General features: G+C 46.6%; 1 long non-coding RNA gene across 2 annotated transcripts; it reads right to left on the bottom strand.

Annotated features, from left to right (window-relative positions):
- Positions 1 to 11,596: 11,596 nt before the first annotated feature.
- On the bottom strand, positions 11,597 to 16,199 carry LOC136557983 (uncharacterized). Of its 2 annotated transcripts, XR_010783820.1 has the most exons (6): positions 16,021 to 16,199; positions 15,429 to 15,493; positions 14,746 to 14,809; positions 14,419 to 14,445; positions 13,986 to 14,061; positions 11,597 to 13,214 (listed from the first exon to the last, which is right to left on the bottom strand). It is a non-coding gene; the product is annotated as an uncharacterized lncRNA (long non-coding RNA). The 2 variants fall into 2 exon arrangements; XR_010783819.1 differs by lacking the exon at positions 16,021 to 16,199 and having other exon boundaries at positions 15,429 to 15,525.
- Positions 16,200 to 18,839: the final 2,640 nt, after the last annotated feature.

Here is an 18,839-nt window from a genome sequence, read left to right as displayed (position 1 = left end):
TGATCCTCTAGCCGAGGATATTGTGGCTGGAACTCTGAAGCGTGGTATTATTTCTTGTAATAATACCCTGGTCACCTCTTGAGCTTTGACAGTTCTGGTGGGGAATGCCTCTGGCCACCCGGAAAATCTATCTGTTAATACCAATAAATACTGATACCACCCCTTTCCTTGGGAGTTCTGAAAAGTCAATTTGCTGCTGCTGTCCAGCCCGTGGTCTCTCCCGGTCTGACCGAGTTTCGGCCTGGGGGTATTTTTGGGGTTAGTCTGGAGGCGAGGATCACGCTGTCGGTTTACCTGAGTAACAGTGGCATATAAATTCCTGGCAACGATTCTTTCAATCAGATACGTGTCCTAGAAAGCCTGTGGAAACTACTACTTAAAAGTCAACACTTCATTTCAATGCACTCTGTATCACTGGCAGCCTTGGTCATTCTGGGAAAGGAGCCACACTTTATAAAAGCTTTTAACTAGTTAGGCCCTAGTGTGTTTTCTAGTGCTCCTCCTTCGCTAGTGACCACAAAAATGGGAAGGGATTACCAGCTCTCTTTCAATGGTAGCCCACCCCTTGTGGTTGCATGTCTCTTTTGATTAGTATTATTATATTCTGGCTTACCTTCAAGGAAAATCTGTCCATAATTACCTCACCTTTTGCTTTCTTTGCCTCTCCATCCACCAGCTCGTTTCCTTCCTCCAATTCTGAGCTCACTCTCTGGTGTGCCTTAATATGCCTTTTCAGGCAGTTGAACCGCTTCCAGCAGCCGGATTGTCTCTTCTTTCCTTGTGAGGTTAGCAGTCCCCTCTCCTTCCAGATGGCTCCATGTGCATGCCCAGCTCTGAATGCATACCTCGAGTCTGTATAGATGTTTATTTTCTTTTCTATTTCTAAGGCATGGGTCAGGGCATTTATCTCGCCCTTCTGTGCAGAGGCACTTGTCGGTATGGGTCCAGACTCTATTACTTTATTACCTCTCTGCAGGTAGTCACCGTGTACTTAGCATGTAGCTTTCCACTGGCAACGTAACTGCTCCCGTCAGTGAACTAGGTCTCTGCATCGTCCAGAGGAGCGTCTTTCAAGTCTGAGTTGCTGGAGTAAGTAGCTTCAGTGGTGTCTAGGCAATCGTGCCGTACTGCTTCTCCTTGATTCCACTGAGAGAAGAAGCTGGGTTGACAATATCAGTCACTACTATCTCTACATCACTTTGCTCTACCATGATGGCCTGGTATTTCAGGAACTTCTGTGGTGAGAACCAGTGGCTGCCCTTTACTGCCAGTACTGCGGACACCGTGTGGGACATTAGCGCGGTCATTTTTGTCCCAGGGTAAACTTGCGTGCCTCTTAAATGCTCAGCACGACTGCTGCTACGGCCTGAGGCAACCTGACCATCCCTTTGCTGTTGCATCTAGTTGCTTAGAGAAGTAAGCAACTGCCCTCTGGTATGGACCCAAGTCCTGAGCCAGTATTCCCAGGGCAATTCCTTATCTTTCATGGGAAAATAGAAAGAATGGTGTACTTACATCTGGAAGTCCCAAAGCTGGAGCTGACATGAGGGCACTCTTTAGCTGGTGAAAGGCCCGTGTGGCTTCTTTTGGCCACTGGAGATCTCTGTTTCCAGTGGCAATAAGAGCATAGAGGGGTCTGACGAGCGGTCTATAATTATAAACTCACAGCTGGCACTACCTTGCCGTGCCTAAGAAGGTTCGGAGTTCCTTCGTTGTCTGGGCTTTTGGGGTTTGGCTTATGGCTTCCCTGCCCTAAAGTCCGCTGCTCGGCACTCGCTCCGTACCCCAGGTAGATTACTTTCTGTTTTGCTACCTGTGCCTTTTTCTTTGATACTCTGTATCCTTGGAGTCCTAGGAAATTTGAAAGGCTTACCGTCTAGGCCACACGTGCTTCCTTTGTCCGAGTGGCTACTAGAAGATCATCTGTGTACTGCAACAGCCTCCCTTCTTCTTGTGGAGCTTACCAGGACTCTGGATCTTTGCAAGTTGTTCTCCAATCAGAGTGGGGGAATTTTTGAAGCCTTCAGGCACATGGACCATGTGAGCTGTGTTTTGCACTGCTTCTAGGGCTTTCTCACGCGAACGCAAAAATTTTCTGGCTGGCTTCGTGGATGGGGAGGCAAAAGAAGGCATCTCTCAGGTCTAAAACAGTAAACCAGGTTAACTCAGGTGTTAAACAAGTTAGTAAAGTATATGGATTTGCTACCACAGGGTATAAATTCTTGGTTATCTTATTGACAGCCCTCAATCCAGTACTATCAATTATTGGGCTGATTTCTTTCCTATCTTCTTTTGAGGGGGTACTGCTTAATTCTTACTGGTTGTGTTCCTTCCTTAAGCCTGATTACCATGGGGGGCATTTTTCACTCTCCCTGGTACAGCAGAGGAACATACCCCAAAAATACTTATTTACTTATTCTAATATCTCTTTCCTAATGTCTTTCTTAATTTCAATGGCTGTTAATGTTAAGCCTAACATCTTTATATCATTTGCCTCCAGAATAACCTACTCATTTGAGATTGTTTAGTGAATTGAGCGTATACAAAAGCTTCTAAGTACACATGTTACTTTAAAGGTTTGCAAAAGTATGCCTTCTCAGACTGGCCAGTTGTTCACCACACTACAACATAAACATTCTCCACAGGTACTAAAGCTTTATTTAAAACTGAATATATGGCCCCTGTATCAACTAAAATTCCACCTTTTTCTTTCTTCTGATCTCACTGCCTCTTGCAGAGGGGTCTGTTACCTCCTAGTTCTGGATGAAATCGGACTGCCAGGAGGGGGATGAGTGCGAATGGGTATACCTTTGGAGCCTGAGTCCTCTTCCCTTTTGGGGAGGTCATCCTTATCCTTCCTCCCTTACCTCATGAGGAGCCTTCAACAAATCATATGTACTCATTTTGCGAACTGTAATCTCTTTGCATTTCAGCATGATAATCTTTGTCTGACTTCATACATTGCTATCTTATGCTGCATACTGAACAACATGTTTGATTTGCCTTCTCTTTCCTTTGTTTTTTTCTTTTTTTTTTTTGTTCAAGAGCTACACCAGTAGGTCAGAGGGAGCTCTGACCCCACAGTTAATCCACCATTCTGGGTGATTTCTTAAAGCAAAAAAAACACATCAGCATACGGGACCTTATCCCGTTTACTTTTCCATTTTAAAACAGCTTTAACTGCAATGAGGTATTATAAATATTTTTATTTTCTGAGCTGCCCCTACTGACAGCCTTGTCCCAGCCAGCCCATCCCAAAAGGGGCTGGTTCAGGAACCTCTTTGCTCTGGTTAGTTCTCATTATCTCCTTCTCCTTATGCTATCTTGTTTCCCCCCAAGCCTCACAGTGTCTTTTCTCAGTTTTTCCTCACACACAGATCTCCAGGTGGCAGGTATCAGATGTGATTGTTCACACAGAAGCTTTAAGATCTCAGGTTCTGAATTGGCTTCATCAGAAACCTTTAATGTATGCTTAAGACACAGTACAGCAATACTAGTGCCTCTCACAAACTCTTGCACATAAGGTGCCAGCCTCTCAATGCACCAAAAACTCCCGGGAATTGCCTGCAGGCTATTCCGTTTATCACTTCGGCATTTATTACTTAACCTCTATGGCGGGTTGTTCTCAGTCTAAACTTACTGTATTACACACTGAAGTCCCATAAATTCATTCATCTCTTCTATCTAAACTCTATTTTACAAAATCTCAGTCTATTTTAGTTCTCTTCTTGCACAATCTAATTAAAGCATTGCTTCTACTGACACTCACTTTACTGCCTTGCAAAAGGCTGTGCCTGTTACAGCAAAAACTCTGATATGCTCACACACACAGACACACACACACCACTGATCACAAATTCATTAGAGCCAGGCCGTGCCAAATTGCCCGTGTGCCTCGGCAACTGCCCAGGCCGTGCCAGGAGGGCTCCTGAGCGGGAATGTTCCAGGCCAGGCCACAGGCACAAGAAGCGCCCTCAAATGCAGCGGCACAGCCCCGACTGCAGCCCTGCAAACGCTGCCACAGCTGCGGCTTCCCGCAACTGAACCCCGAAACTGACGCCGCGGATGGGGCTCACCTTGCTTCAACAAAGGCAAAGAAATGTGTTCTCCCCTTCAAGTTCATCGCCTAGGAGAGCAGAAAAGAAGGGGCTTTCCTCCAATGAAATCCTTCAAGCCATGTGGAAAGGGGGATTTGGACCTCAATTCAAACCCTTGCAAAGGAGGGACACCAGCGCTGTCCCCTCCATTTAAATCTTAGGATGATGAGAATGGGTTGGCTGCCTTCAAATCAAACCTGCCACTGGCAACTATTTACAGACTCGAACAGGACGGGCCACTCAAAAATCAGTGTCTTGAGCTGGTATATTTCAACATCAGTCTCAACACTTAACAATGGAGACACTCGATGTGAACAGCTCACTGATTTAAACAGAATGCCAAAGAAACATAATGTTACAACACAGCATAAAGCAAAATCTTCCCAAGTTTCAGCCAATCACACAGAGAGCAAAAGCATATTCACATTACTTCTACCCAATTACATGGAGAATACATAGCTTTGGTTAAAACAATAGCGGCATATTTTCTAACACAATGGCTAACAAACTAACATATTCATGTAAGCCTTCTAAAATATACATCAAGTAAATTTGTTGCAACCAAAAAGGACAAAGCACATAGGCTTATTATTCTATTTCTCATGTCTAAGCTGCAGCATAAAACTCATTCTGCTATCCTGGCATTTCTCTGTCTTTGCTAGGTTTTTGGGGCCTGCTTTTTTACCATTTTCTCAAAACCCTTTAACTTTATGGATTCCAGCAAAACCCATAATATGACAACAATACTTTGCCCATTCCCGTTCAAATGGAACGCAGGGATTCCCTGTCACCCCTGGGATACCCCTAACAGCCTGGAAAAGACAGGTTTTCTTTCAATCAACACCCATAACACCCAACACGGCAAGTGAAGGCGGATCCCTCCCAGTTCGAACACAGACAATATTAGGAGAGTAGCTGCTTGCCTCTCCTTCATTTATTTTGTCTTCACGAGCTCCGTTTTTGTTCCTGGGGAACCGGGGAGGGGGGACTGCCAAGATCAAATCGAAAAGGGAAAGGACCAAAGTCCCCGCTCCAAATCCACACGCGCTCACCCGTTCGGCTGCTGCTTCCCGGCACAAAGATTCGTCCCTCGGCACCTCCTTGAAGCGATGCTCCGCGTCTCCAAGCGCGCATCCAGGTGTTCGCCCAGACGCTGCGAGAAGCTCTCGCAGTCCTTCCATGAGACAGCCCCGGGAGCCCCCCATGAACCCCTCTTCTCAGCAGCTCCATGCAAAAGGGAGCTGAGGTGAAGCCTCCCCCTAAAATTGCCTCCACTCCCCCCCCCCCCCCCCCACCCCCGGCAGGAGCCGGCCCCTCATCATCCTCACAGCTCACACCTGGCGCTGATGCCACTCTCCAACAGCGCCTCTCCCCGTCCAGCACACAGCCCGCTTCTCACAGACACAGAGCCAACAGAAATCTGCTCCGGGTGCTGGCTGTTCTTAGTCCATCTGCTTCCACAATTCCACAGTCCGGATAGACACACCGGGGTCCTCCGGTTTCCCGCCCTTTAGGCCGCCATTTTTAGAAGGTCAAACAAACTCCGCCACGCGCCACGCCCAAGAGGGCTGCCTGGCGGCGGCGGGCTGCAGTACCGCGCTCTGCCCACAAGGCGGCAGCACTGCCGCCCACCCCAGCCGGGGGCGCCGCGCGCCTTGGGGCTGCGGGCAGCCAAGGCGGCAAAAAAGAACAGGGGCGATTCCCCCCCGCAAAAAACTCCTCTAAAAATAAATGCCAAAAACCTGCCTCTTACCAAACAAGAACCAAATAAGCCCCCTTTCTTTCAAGCCTTCTTGAAATAAATTTTATAGTTCTAGTTTTCCTAGTTCTATTCACAGGCATATTTATACCGGACATTGATGTGTTACGTCGTTTATACAATCTATTATGCCTATTCCTATTATCTGTATTTATTCATATTTTGTGGTTTTATCAATATCATTATATATTGATTGCATATTTCTATACTTTGATTTAGATTTCTATCATACTTTTATTATTCCAAAAAAAATCCCATCTCTAACCAAACAAATACCAAAAAACCCTTCTTTTAAACTATATTGAAATAGTTTTATATTTATAGCTTGCATAATTATATTCACTTTTATAGTCACAGTTTATACTGATGCATTCTCTTCATAATTACATATCACATATATATTATTCACATCGTATAGATAAATTATTATTTTTATTATGTACCAAATCTACTGCTACAACTTCTTTTTTCTAATATTTTCAATTTTTATATCCATCTTGATGTATTCATGAGATATTTTTACACGTAGATTTCTACCTTTCTATCATTTGTTTGTAGTTTTTATCATAAAACCCCTGCTTTTGCCAAGTAAAAAACAAAACCTTCCTTTCTTTTAAACTACTTTTAATAATATTGTTGTATTTACATTTACCATATCTATAATGTTTTAGATATTATATCATAGTGATGTACTAGATTTATAGCTATTTCCTATAATAGATCATAATAAGATATATACAGTATCACTTGTATTACGTGTTGTATGGATTTATGTCACTTTAGATTTACAATCCTTTAATAATTTTATATATATATATCTGCATAGATTCGCAACACATTTCTATATTTAAAATTTCCTTTGAGCTGTGTTTATATTTATCATCTCTATTGATATATCTATAAACATACACAACGCTCTATTAAAAAATACAATATCTTATTGGAATATATCATGACTTATGTTACCTGTTAAATTTTAAATATAGATCGAATAGATCAAAATAAAAGTTTATTCCCATTTCTGCGCATCTACTTGTTTTGTTTAAAGATAGCTATCCTTAGAATTTTACATTTAAAATCCAATTCCTAAATACAAGGACAAAACAAACAGCATCGAATTCCCACCAATGTCTTCCAAAACCATCAAGATACCTCCACCAGCCAAACAACTGCCAGCGAAAAAAACACACAACACTCTTTTCACTGACAGTTCTCATCACATCAGAAAAATGGAACCAAACGAAAAGAAAACCCTGGAGAAACACACGCAGCAAATCACAAAAGCCTCTAAAAAAACCCAAACCAACTCGCTCAACTCCAATCAGTGCCACTGACCCTGAACGTCATCTTAAAAACTAACCAAAATTCTACATCTACACTAACTCAAAGAATAAGCAATACTCTGTCAAAAGAACTTTAGAAAGCGAACTAATGAACGAAATAGAAAAAAAACCCCAAAAAATCTCAACCACTAAAAAATAAGAAAATAACTACCCAAATTAAAAAAACAAAAAAAAAAACAAAAACAAACAACTACTTAAAAAGACCCACCATATAAATACCCACGTTCCCAAAAATAAAACTGATCAACAACCACCAAATACGTCGAAGGACAACAAAAAACGAAAAGAAAAAAAAAAGAAAGGAAAAAACCAAAAGAAAATACATTTGTAAAACAAAAGTCCCCCAGACCAAATCAACTTTAATTTACAACAAAAAAATTATTCCCAGCTGAAGAATAAACGCATAGAGCCTCATTCGATCAAAATAAAAATACCACCCAGAAATAAACACAAAGCCTAAAGAGAAACGTAACCATTAACAATATCTCCCAAATGATCCCGTAACAATACAACATACACTACAATCAAACAAACCAAATCAATAAAAGCCCTGGAAGACGATAAACACGAACGCAATTAGAGAGATTTTAAAAACCCCGCTGCTATTAACGACACGACGCCACCTCGAACCCACCGAAACAAACGCTACACGCCCACGCTAATAAAAGCCACCGCGACAGAATTAAAATCCGAGCCGCTGCTTCGCGCAACGACCCCTAGAAACCATTGCACGCCTTTAAAAACAGAATAGCCCGGCAAAAAATATCCGACTACAGAACTCGATTCAAACCAAACCTTTATCGTCACCACCTGAACCGAGAACCGTACCGGTCAGGAAGAACGCCAGAGCCCTTAGCGCACACCCACTGCGACCCACACAAAACCGTGCGATCGATCCCTACAGAGCACCTCCGAACCACGACACCCAAGAACTTGCGGCAGCCGAACCCCGCGCTGCCGGCCCCGGACGGAGCGCGGCTCCCGGCGGCAAAGCGGCTCCTCCGGCGCGCAGGGGCGGCGCCGCCCCGGAGACCCCCCCGCCCCCGCCCGCTCCCCCTGCCCGGGGGACCCCGGCGGCGCCCGAGCCCCGCGGCCGGCACCGGCCGGGCCGGCGCAGCAGCGCCCGCGCCGCCTCTGCCCCGCACGGCCGGCTCGCACCGGCAGAGCGGCTCGGCCGCTGCCGCGCCAAATTCCCCGTGCGCCTCGGCAACCGCCCGGCCCGGGCCGGCAGCGCTCCCGAGCGGCAACGCTCCGGGCCGGGCCGCGGCCACAAGAAGCGCCCTCAAATGCAGCGGCACAGCCCCGACTGCAGCCCTGCAAACGCTGCCACAGCTGCGGCTTCCCGCAACTGAACCCCGAAACTGACGCCGCGGGCGGCGCTCACCTCGCTTCAACAAGGGCAAAGAAATGGGTTCTCCCCTTCAAGTTCATCCCCTGGGAGAGCAGAAAAGAAGGGGCTTTCCTCCAATGAAATCCTTCAAGCCGTGTGGAAAGGGGGATTTGGACCTCAATTCAAACCCTTGCAAAGGAGGGACACCAGCGCTGTCCCCTCCATTTAAACCTTAGGATGATGAAAATGGGCTGGCTGCCTTCAAATCAAACCCCTCAGATGACAACAATACTTTGCCCATTCCCGTTCAAATGGAACGCAGGGATTCCCTGTCACCCCTGGGATACCCCTAACAGCCGGGAAAAGGCAGGTTTTCCTTCAATCAACACCCTTCGAACCGCAGGTGAAGGCGGATCCCTCCCAGTTCGAACACAGACAATATTAGGAGAGTAGCTGCTTGCCTCTCCTTCTTTTGTCTTCACAAGCTCCGTTTTTGGTCCTGGGGAACCGGGGAGGGGGGACTGCCAAGATCAAATCGAAAAGGGAAAGGACCAAAGTCCCCGCTCCAAATCCACACGCGCTCACCCGTTCGGCTGCTGCTTCCCGGCACAAAGATTCGTCCCTCGGCACCTCCTTGAAGCGATGCTCCGCGTCTCCAAGCGCGCATCCAGGTGTTCGCCCAGACGCTGCGAGAAGCTCTCGCAGTCCTTCCATGAGACAGCCCCGGGAGCCCCCCATGAACCCCTCTTCTCAGCAGCTCCATGCAAAAGGGAGCTGAGGCGAAGCCTCCCCCTAAAATTGCCTCCCCCCCCCCCCCGGCAGGAGCCGGCCCCTCATCATCCTCACAGCTCACACCTGGGGCTGCTCCGAGCCCCCCATCATCCTCACAGCTCACACCTGGCGCTGATGCCACTCTCCAACAGCGCCTCTCCCCGTCCAGCACACAGCCCGCTTCTCACAGACACAGAGCCAGCAGACATCTGCTCCGGGTGCTGGCTGTTCTTAGTCCGTCTGCTTCCACAATTCAGACACGGACGTGCGCTGATGGCACTGAGGGAAAGCTTTCCAGTGCACAAAACTGTCATTCTGGTAGCACGCTTTGAGACGCCTTCAGAAAAAGCAGAATCAGCGCCACCTCCTAAGAGCCCTGCTGAGGAACCCCGCCCTCCTTGGGACACCCAATGCAGCAGAGCTCGAAAAACAAAGGGAAAAGTCAAGCTTGGAGTGGAAAAAGACAATAGAAATACAGCAGCCTTTCAAGAAAGCCTTCACACAGTAATAGTGGGACCCGGTCACATTTCTTCTTTCCTTGCTCTCTGGAATGACATCAATACGAAGTAAAAAACCCACACGAAACCCAAGGCAGAGCTGGGATTTTACACGTCTTCCTTTTGGCTCTCGGGATGACAAGCGCCTCTTCCGGGACTGCGACACGATTTGGGCGCTGGCAGAGAACGGAGGCAAAAGGTGCCAGAGAGCCCCTTCTATCGCCTTCAGCCCCTGCAGCTGTTCTGAGGGTTCCAGGGCACAGCTCGGTCCGTTCCTAGATCAAAACCTCACGGCAATATCTTCAGAACTACTACCCATCTCCAGTCGGAACCTTCTACATTCCTGGAAACAAATGAGTGCGTAGAGAGGGTTTCTCCCCAGCTGAGTTTAGAGACCAATTCCTATTCTTTAGCAATACCTAGAAAACCGAACGCCTTGCCAGGTTTTAGCATCCTACACCCACTCACCCCTCCCTGTGCATTTGGTGGCAGCTTTGGGTCCCTCTGGGGGACGGCACCCAGCGTGACCCCCGCCCCTCGCCCGCCCCCCACCTGCTCCTGCACCGCAGTGGGGCTCCCTCTCCTGGGCACCTTGGGGTGCCCCCAACGGCATCAGAGCCCCGAGTCTTCACCCCCCCCCCCCCCTTTTCCTGACCCCCAAAGAAGGCTCAGAACGAATCCGACTGCCCTGGACAGCAGCGCAGCGCTTCCCCCAAGCCCTTCCCACACGTGCATGGCCCCAGCAAGGGATTCTGCTGCAACAAGAAAGCGGGGGCAGCCCCCAGAAGGCTTGAGGTTCCTGCCCAGCCTCGCTGTCACGGGCCGGGGGCAGCGAGAGAGGGAGCGGCACAGACGGCGGGGACGGCCCGGCACAGGGCGGGGGCCGCTCTCAGCGCGATGCCGGCAAAGCCGCAGCTCCGGCGCTGTCGGCCGGGCTGCTTGAGCGGCACGGGGGGATCCGCCGAGAGCCTCCAGCCCCGCGCGGGGACTCCTGCAAGGGCCCAGGGCCGCCGGGCTCCGGCCCTCGGGGCTTTATTCTCCGGCAGCCCGAGCCCCGCGGCTGCGGGGCAAAGAAGGAAAGGGGGCACGGGAAGAGAGGAGCGAGAGCAGGGCATGAGAAAGGGCGGCGAGGGAGCTCGGGCTGCGCAGGAAAGCGGGACGGGAAGGGAAAGCCCGGGACGAGGGTACAGGGAGGCTGGGCAGAGGAAGGAGAGAGGGGGAACAGAAGGGAGTAGCGGGCTAGGGACAGGACAGGAAGGAGCCGGGTTTGTGGGGGGAGAGGGAATGGGGGAAAGGGAGCGAGAGAAGGCGAATACGGGGAGAAGGAAGGAGGGCTAGAGAGAGGGACAGGCGGGGAAGCCCCCCAGAGCCCCGGCTGCACCCCGAGCCCGGCCCGGCGCCTCGCCCTGCCCGGGATGCTGCGCTCGGCGGAGCTCGGCTCGCTCCGGAGACGCTCGGCTCGAGTCGGCTCTTGTCGCCTCAACTCGGCTCTTGGCGCCTGCATTCGCCTCTTCGGCAGAGCTCGCCTCGCTTCGGCCCAACTCCCAGCCGCTCTGTGCCTTCGGCGCGCCTCGGCTCCGCTCGCCCCGGTTCGCTCGAGGCCGTCAGGGTCGGCCGCTCTCGCCTTGCTTCGGCCGAGCTCGTGCCATTCCCCCGAAGGCGGCGTCGTTCGGTTGTGTTTTTAGAAATATCTTTCTCTATCGATTGTATCTTTCTATAGTTAGATTTATATTTCTAGAATACTTCTATTAATCCAAATAAAAACCCCATCTCTAACCAAAAAAATACACGAAAACACCTTCTTTTAAACGGTATCGAAATATTTTTATACTTTGTATAGTTATACTCACATTTATATATATGGTTTCTTTTGATGCAATCTATTAATAATTATCTATAATATCTATAAAATTCTAGACATGTATTTAAAGTATTATTTATATTATGTATCGTATCTACTGCTGCAACTGATTTTTTCTTCTAGTTTTAAACTTTATCTGTACGTATTTATGATATATTTCTAGACTTAGATTTCTACCTTCATATTCTTTGTATTTATCATTTTTATCATCAAAACCCTGCCTACTGACAAGTAAAAAAAACCGCTTTCTTTAACGATTTAAAAAATATTTTTATATTTATAATTTTCCTATTTCTATTTATCATTTGCTCTCTAGTACGTGATAACATACCTGCTCCTGCACCGCAGTGGGGCTCCCTCTCCTGGGCACCTCGGGGTGCCCCCAACGGCATCAGAGCCCCGAGTCTTCACCCCCCCTTTTCCTCTAGTTAGAAACTACACTGGAACTTTTTTCTGGAAACAAAGACACGACCTAAATCCTCTCCCCATGTCCTAGACAGATAGATGTTCAGTTCTTAGTTGACTGGGCAGCAGTTTCTTCAATAGAACGAGAAACAATATGGAAACGTTTTAGCTACAAGCAAATAGGCAAATCTGAACAAGGTCCTGGTGGCCAGCCGCTGCAGTTATTTTGAAGCAATTTTTTAAACAATCAAGTACTGATCCCACAAAAAATAAAGCAAAAAGCTGACTACTGGCTAAGAAAGAAGGAAAAATTAACTTTTGACGACAACAACAACATTCCAAGGACACAGGCTTTTTTCCAATCTCATACCTTATTACTACCTCTCTTGGGAATTCTCATCGTGGATCCCAAAAGGAATAAATCCCTCAGCGTGTCCTAAAGCACCAAGGAGCTACCTACAAGTGAAGGTGGCTACTTTCAGTGCAGACACAGCTGATGACACAGCAGTAGCGCAGTTCTATGCTGCACAGGGATAATACTGTCTCCTCTTCTCCAGCAGCTGACTCTCTCCTGCCATGGTTTCTGTAAATGCATCAGAGCACGACCTTAAACACAAACAGGCAAGAAAACACCATCAGAAGTCTTTCATTAAGCACTACAAGAAGGGTTCCAAGCAGAGACCAACAGAATTTCAAGGAAGCAGTATGCAATTAAACCACCTCAGACTCGTTCAAGTATCCGGCAGGTAGATGGAACCAAAATGGAACCATTCAGAAACGACAAAGAAAACCTCCCCAAGTATTTATACAGGAGTCCTTAACGTCAGAAATGGGATGACAGGTTATGTTCAGATAAGATGAATGTTTATTTGGATGTAGAAATAAACTTCTCTCATGGTCCTTTGCCAAAAAATAGAACCTACAAGTGAACACCTACACCTGCCTAAAAAGACCTAACGAGCCCCTGGCAGCCACCGGCATCAAAGCACAGGGGATGTTTCTAATCCAGGCTAAGGAGAACAATATCACCTTTTGTTCTCTCCAGTTTGTTTCCTCTGCAGTCCTATTTGCTTCTTATGATTTTTACACTCTCTGTATCTTCTCGGGCAGCGCTGAGTCTGACGACCAGGATACGAGAGTCCTTCCCTGCCCTACGGAGAGAACCAGGAAAAAAAGTTAAAAAAAGAACAGGGCAGTTTGAAGTTAATACTTCCGACGAGAAGCAGCACCTGACAAACAGAGTGAACAAAGCGTGACACCTCCCTGGGGACAGAAGACTTACAAACTCTCCGGGATTTACAATCCTAGTAACCAAGCCCTTCAGCACAGCAGCCAAGTGTCCCATTAGGTGGTGCTGCACCAAAGAATGATCCGAGAGGTTCCAAAGAGTGAAACGCACGTTATTTTCCAAAGACGTAAAATCGTGCAAAATAACAAAACTACAATAGATCTAAACTACAGGGCAAGAGTACAAGTGTTAACTTGAGGAGCTGGAACCATCCAGGTAAGCAACTGCTACCTGGATCCTCAACAGAGTTTGAGGAACCCTCCAGGATACAGAAGGGTTTTCCCCAGAAATTACACAGGCCGAGTTTTGATAGAAGTACACTTGCCAGATGCTCAGAAACGTCACCCATCCTCCTCCGGGTGTCCTGAGAGAGCTGCGAATGGCTCTCACGTGGTTTGAGCTGGTTCTGTAAGGGCTCAGGGTGAATTTCACCAGATGCAACCAAACTGGGCAACACCCAGTGGGACAGAAGGAACCCAAAGCTTGTTTTACCCAAAGCTTGGGTAAGCAGAGCTCCAGCAAATACTGAGGAAACGGACAGAACAGGGTAACAAATAATAAACATACCTTTTTTTTTTTTTTTTTTTTTTTTTTCAGATGAGCAAAACAATTAAGGAGAAGGTGGAAAACTCACCATGACTGAACATTTCATCACCTGTAAGCTGACCATCCTTAGCATAGAGGATTCCAAATTTAAAATTCACCGATCCCTGGAAAATAAAACCAAATATTATTTGGTAAACAGTCAAACAGAAGACATAACAATTTGGGTCCTCTAATCTTTGCATACATCCTACACATCAGAACATACATTTTATACTATCTCCTACTACACGATAATTTACCTTTAAACTTTGATAGTATAGCATAAAACCATTAACTTAGATGGGTGATCAATTATTATTAAGTTGGTGCTTCAAGTTATTTTTGCTGTCAGGTTCAAAAAAACATTACTTCTTTTTACTGTAACGAGCAATTGATTTAGAAGTCATCAAAAGCCCATCAAAATACAAAGCTGTACTCACCGGACGGGTCTGTGAGCAAGAAGTAGTTAGGCTTGTACTCACCTCTTGCCCTTCAAGAACCAGTAAATCCTGTCAACAAAAACAGCATCTTTAGCCCCCTCCTATTAAAGATTCTACAAGGATGATGGTTTTATTTGTGTTTAGAAGTTTGGATTTGAAATGGCCAGTTCAATGGATAAAGAGACAGTTTAAGTAGTATTCGATTATTATTATTATTATTATTATTATTATTATTATTATTATTATTATTATTATTATTATTTTTATTAGCTACTGGAAGAAACAAACCAGTAGTATCTATACTTAATTACTTCTATTTCCAGGAAATCATAAAGAAAAAGAACCAAACAAAAAAAAGTCACTTCCTACCTTTTGTATCTCAGGATGAAAAATGTCTCTTGGGCTCTTCTCCAGTTTCTCCAGACTCCTGGCACTGAAATGCAAATGAACGAGTGCTTTAGAGGAGGGCAAGTGCACATTCCAACCCCGAACCACCAACCGATTGCAGTTACAGCGCTTACAAAATGAATCGTTCCCAGAGCCTCTGGGAAATGGAACGGTTGGTGCAACTGCCATTTCTTCCCCAAAATACTAACTTCCAACACTTCCTAAACTTAGTTTGCATTTTAAAAACAGAAATTAGGGAGACTCAGGGTGGAGATCAGGTTGAAATTGATTTCCTTCTAAAGCACAGGGCTCTGTTCCATCACCCTTCACTTTGGCTCCACACAGAATCACGGGGAGCATTTTAGGAGGGCCCAAGAACCAATTCTATTTCTCTCTTTTTTCTAGTTCTCTCTCTTCCTAAATCATTCAAGGCAAGTCAAATGAAAAAGGACAAGTTCAGCATCAAATTCACACTTTTTCCCTTTGTCTGCTCAAGAACAGGCTTTTAAACCACTTCTTGCTGCCTTCAACAATTAAGACTTGCAAAACAGTTTCGCAAGTTTGATAGGTTTATCATAAAAACCACAGAACGCAAGCTCTGAATTACAGGAAAAGGTACACAGGCAAATATCTCAGCTGATGGTGGCTTATTTGTAAACACATACCTTAACGGAGATTGCACTGAGAATGTTTCAGTGGGACTCTAAGGGAAAAGTATTTTCTGAGTACCCTGTAAACAAGAAAAGCTAGGATATATTACAGGACATACCCACTTGTTCTGCATATTCAAATAGGATTATCAATAAAAACATTTAAGAAGGAAGAAAACCAAGGTAATTTTACTCAGCTATATTTGCTGCCGATTTAGAGAAAAAAAAAAAAAAAAAAAGTCACGGGTGCTGCAAAGAAAAAAAAAAAAGTGAACCAGAAACGCCTACAGTAGAACTTTAAAACAATTGCTTGGATAAAAGCAGCTCATGGAACATGAAGTAGAAAAAAAGCGAAACCAGTATCAGACCTGCCTATTTTCTTACCATTGCACAAGAAAAATCCGACAAGCGGTATAAAGTCACTGCCTAAAGCCGATCCTAGGATGTAACCAAGAACAATTGAGGCATTTGCTAATCTAAACGGAAACCTTTTCCGGACCCTAGTGTCAAATCACGCGTTTTGTCTTGCAGCAGCTCGAGGCTGGAGAGCATTTCCCCTGGGGGTCGGGAGGGTAGGGGCACAAGGGGCTGAGTTTGCGGATCGCACCTGTGCCAGCAGAAGGATCCAGCCCGCGCGCTCCTTGCGCTCGCCATTCTCCGGGCTATCGCTGTGTTTTACTGCTCAGCGATGCCGCTCCACCTGTTTGCGTGGAAGAAAGAGCCACGAGCACTGAGGCACTCAGCAGCCGTGTCATTCCAGCCGCTCGTCCGCCCCCGCCCGCAGCAGCGGCAGCAGCCCGAGGGACACGGCTGCAGCTCGGCGGCTCCCGCGCCTCCGCCAGCCGCCGCACAGTGACCGCGGCAGCGCCCGGCGCCGCTCGCCCGGGGCGGCTCCTGCAGCTCCCGGTCCGCGGCAGCAAAGCACCGCCTGGCGCTCCACCATCGGCGGGCGGCAGCGCGCCCCGCCCGAGCTGAGCCCCCGCCACCGGGACCGCTGAGCGAGGCCGAGGCACCGGGCAGACGCCCCTTCCGCGCCGCTCGGCTCCGTGCGGGCGGCCGGCCGGAGGCTTCGCCCCTCCAGCGTCGCTGCCGCGGCTCCGTCCCGCGCGGCAGAGGCGCCGGGAGCTCCCCGCGCCCAGCCCGCTCCCCCGGCGCGCGGCCGCCTCGGCCCGCCAGCCATTCATATGGCGCGTCGGCCGTTGCGTCAGACGCCGCGCTTTACGGCCGCAGGGCCTGCCGGGAGTTGTAGTCTCGGACTGACAGCCACCGCTCCGTTTTCCGCCACCGGGAGCTGCGGTCCCGCCGGGGGATCAAACGGCTCCTTCGCTCCTGGGCGCGGAAGCACCGTAGGCAGCACCGCCCCTCCCGAATGTCCTTTCTTTTCCACTCCAACTCTTTTTTCTTTTTTTCACTCTGTTTTTCACCCCCTTTTCCACTTTCGCTCTTTCTTTTTCACTCTCACCCTTTTCCTTTTTCATTTTTTTTTCTTCCTTTCTCTTCCTTCTTTTTTTTTTTTCTTCCTTTCCTTTTTCCTTTTCTTTCTTTCTGTCTGTCTTTCTCTCTCTCTCGTTCTTTCTTTCTCTGGCTCTCTTCTTTCTTTCTTTCTTTCTTTCTTTCTTTCTTTCTTTCTTTCTGTCTGTCTTTTTCTATTTCTTTCTCTCTCTCTTTCTTTCTTTCTCTGGCTCTCTTCCTGTCTCTCTCTTTCTTTCTTTCTGTCTATCTTTTTCTATTTCTTTCTCTCTCTCTTTCTTTCTTTCTCTGGCTCTCTTCCTGTCTCTCTCTTTCTTTCTTTCTGTCTATCTTTTTCTATTTCTTTCTCTCTCTCTTTCTTTCTTTCTCTGGCTCTCTTCCTGTCTCTCTCTTTCTTTCTTTCTGTCTGTCTTTTTCTATTTCTTTCTCTCTCTCTTTCTTTCTTTCTCTGGCTCTCTTCCTGTCTCTCCCTTTCTTTCTTTCTGTCTGTCTTTTTCTATTTCTTTCTCTCTCTCTTTCTTTCTTTCTCTGGCTCTCTTCCGGTCTCTCTCTTTCTTTCTTTCTGTCTGTCTTTTTCTATTTCTTTCTCTCTCTCTTTCTTTCTTTCTCTGGCTCTCTTCCGGTCTCTCTCTTTCTTTCTTTCTGTCTGTCTTTTTCTATTTCTTTCTCTCTCTCTTGCTTTCTTTCTCTGGCTCTCTTCCGGTCTCTCTCTTTCTTTCTTTCTGTCTGTCTTTTTCTATTTCTTTCTCTCTCTCTTTCTTTCTTTCTCTGGCTCTCTTCCTGTCTCTCTCTTTCTTTCTTTCTGTCTGTCTTTTTCTATTTCTTTCTCTCTCTCTTTCTTTCTTTCTCTGGCTCTCTTCCGGTCTCTCTCTTTCTTTCTTTCTGTCTGTCTTTCTCTATTTCTTTCTCTTTCTCTTTCTTTCTTTCTCTGGCTCTCTTCCGGTCTCTCTCTATCTTTCTTTCTGTCTGTCTTTCTCTATTTCTTTCTCTTTCTCTTTCTTTCTTTCTCTGGCTCTCTTCCGGTCTCTCTCTTTCTTTCTTTCTGTCTGTCTTTCTCTATTTCTTTCTCTTTCTCTTTCTTTCTTTCTCTGGCTCTCTTCCGGTCTCTCTCTTTCTTTCTTTCTGTCTGTCTTTTTCTATTTCATTCTCTTTCTTTCTTTCTCTGGCTCTCTTCCGGTCTCTCTCTTTCTTTCTTTCTGTCTGTCTTTCTCTATTTCTTTCTCTCTCTCTTTCTTTCTTTCTCTGGCTCTCTTCCGGTCTCTCTCTTTCTTTCTTTCTGTCTGTCTTTTTCTATTTCTTTCTCTCTCTCTTTCTTTCTTTCTCTGGCTCTCTTCCGGTCTCTCTCTTTCTTTCTTTCTGTCTGTCTTTCTCTATTTCTTTCTCTCTCTCTTTCTTTCTTCCTCTGGCTCTCTTCCGGTCTCTCTCTTTCTTTCTGTCTGTCTGTCTTTCTCTATTTCTTTCTCTCTCTCTTTCTTTCTTTCTCTGGCTCTCTTCCGGTCTCTCTCTTTCTTTCTTTCTGTCTTTCTCTATTTCTTTCTCTCTCTCTTTCTTTCTTTCTCTGGCTCTCTTCCGGTCTCTCTCTTTCTTTCTTTCTGTCTGTCTTTTTCTATTTCTTTCTCTCTCTCTTTCTTTCTTTCTCTGGCTCTCTTCCGGTCTCTCTCTTTCTTTCTTTCTGTCTGTCTTTTTCTATTTCTTTCTCTCTCTCTTTCTTTCTTTCTCTGGCTCTCTTCCTGTCTCTCTCTTTTTTTCTTTCTGTCTTTCTCTATTTCTTTCTCTCTCTCTTTCTGTCTTTCTCTGTCTCTCCTCCTTTCTCTCTTTCTCTCATTCTGTCTGTCTTTCTGTCTCTCTGTCTCTCCTCCTTTCTCTCTTTCTCTCATTCTGTCTGTCTTTCTATCTTTCTCTCTGTCTCTCCTTCTTTCTCTCTTTCTCTCATTCTGTCTGTCTTTCTGTCTCTCT

The sequence above is a fragment of the Molothrus aeneus genome, chromosome 6 (genome assembly GCF_037042795.1).
Source record: "Molothrus aeneus isolate 106 chromosome 6, BPBGC_Maene_1.0, whole genome shotgun sequence".
Taxonomy (NCBI): domain Eukaryota; kingdom Metazoa; phylum Chordata; class Aves; order Passeriformes; family Icteridae; genus Molothrus; species Molothrus aeneus.
Note: the sequence above shows the minus strand (reverse complement) of the source record. Positions and strands in the feature narration are given on the sequence as shown.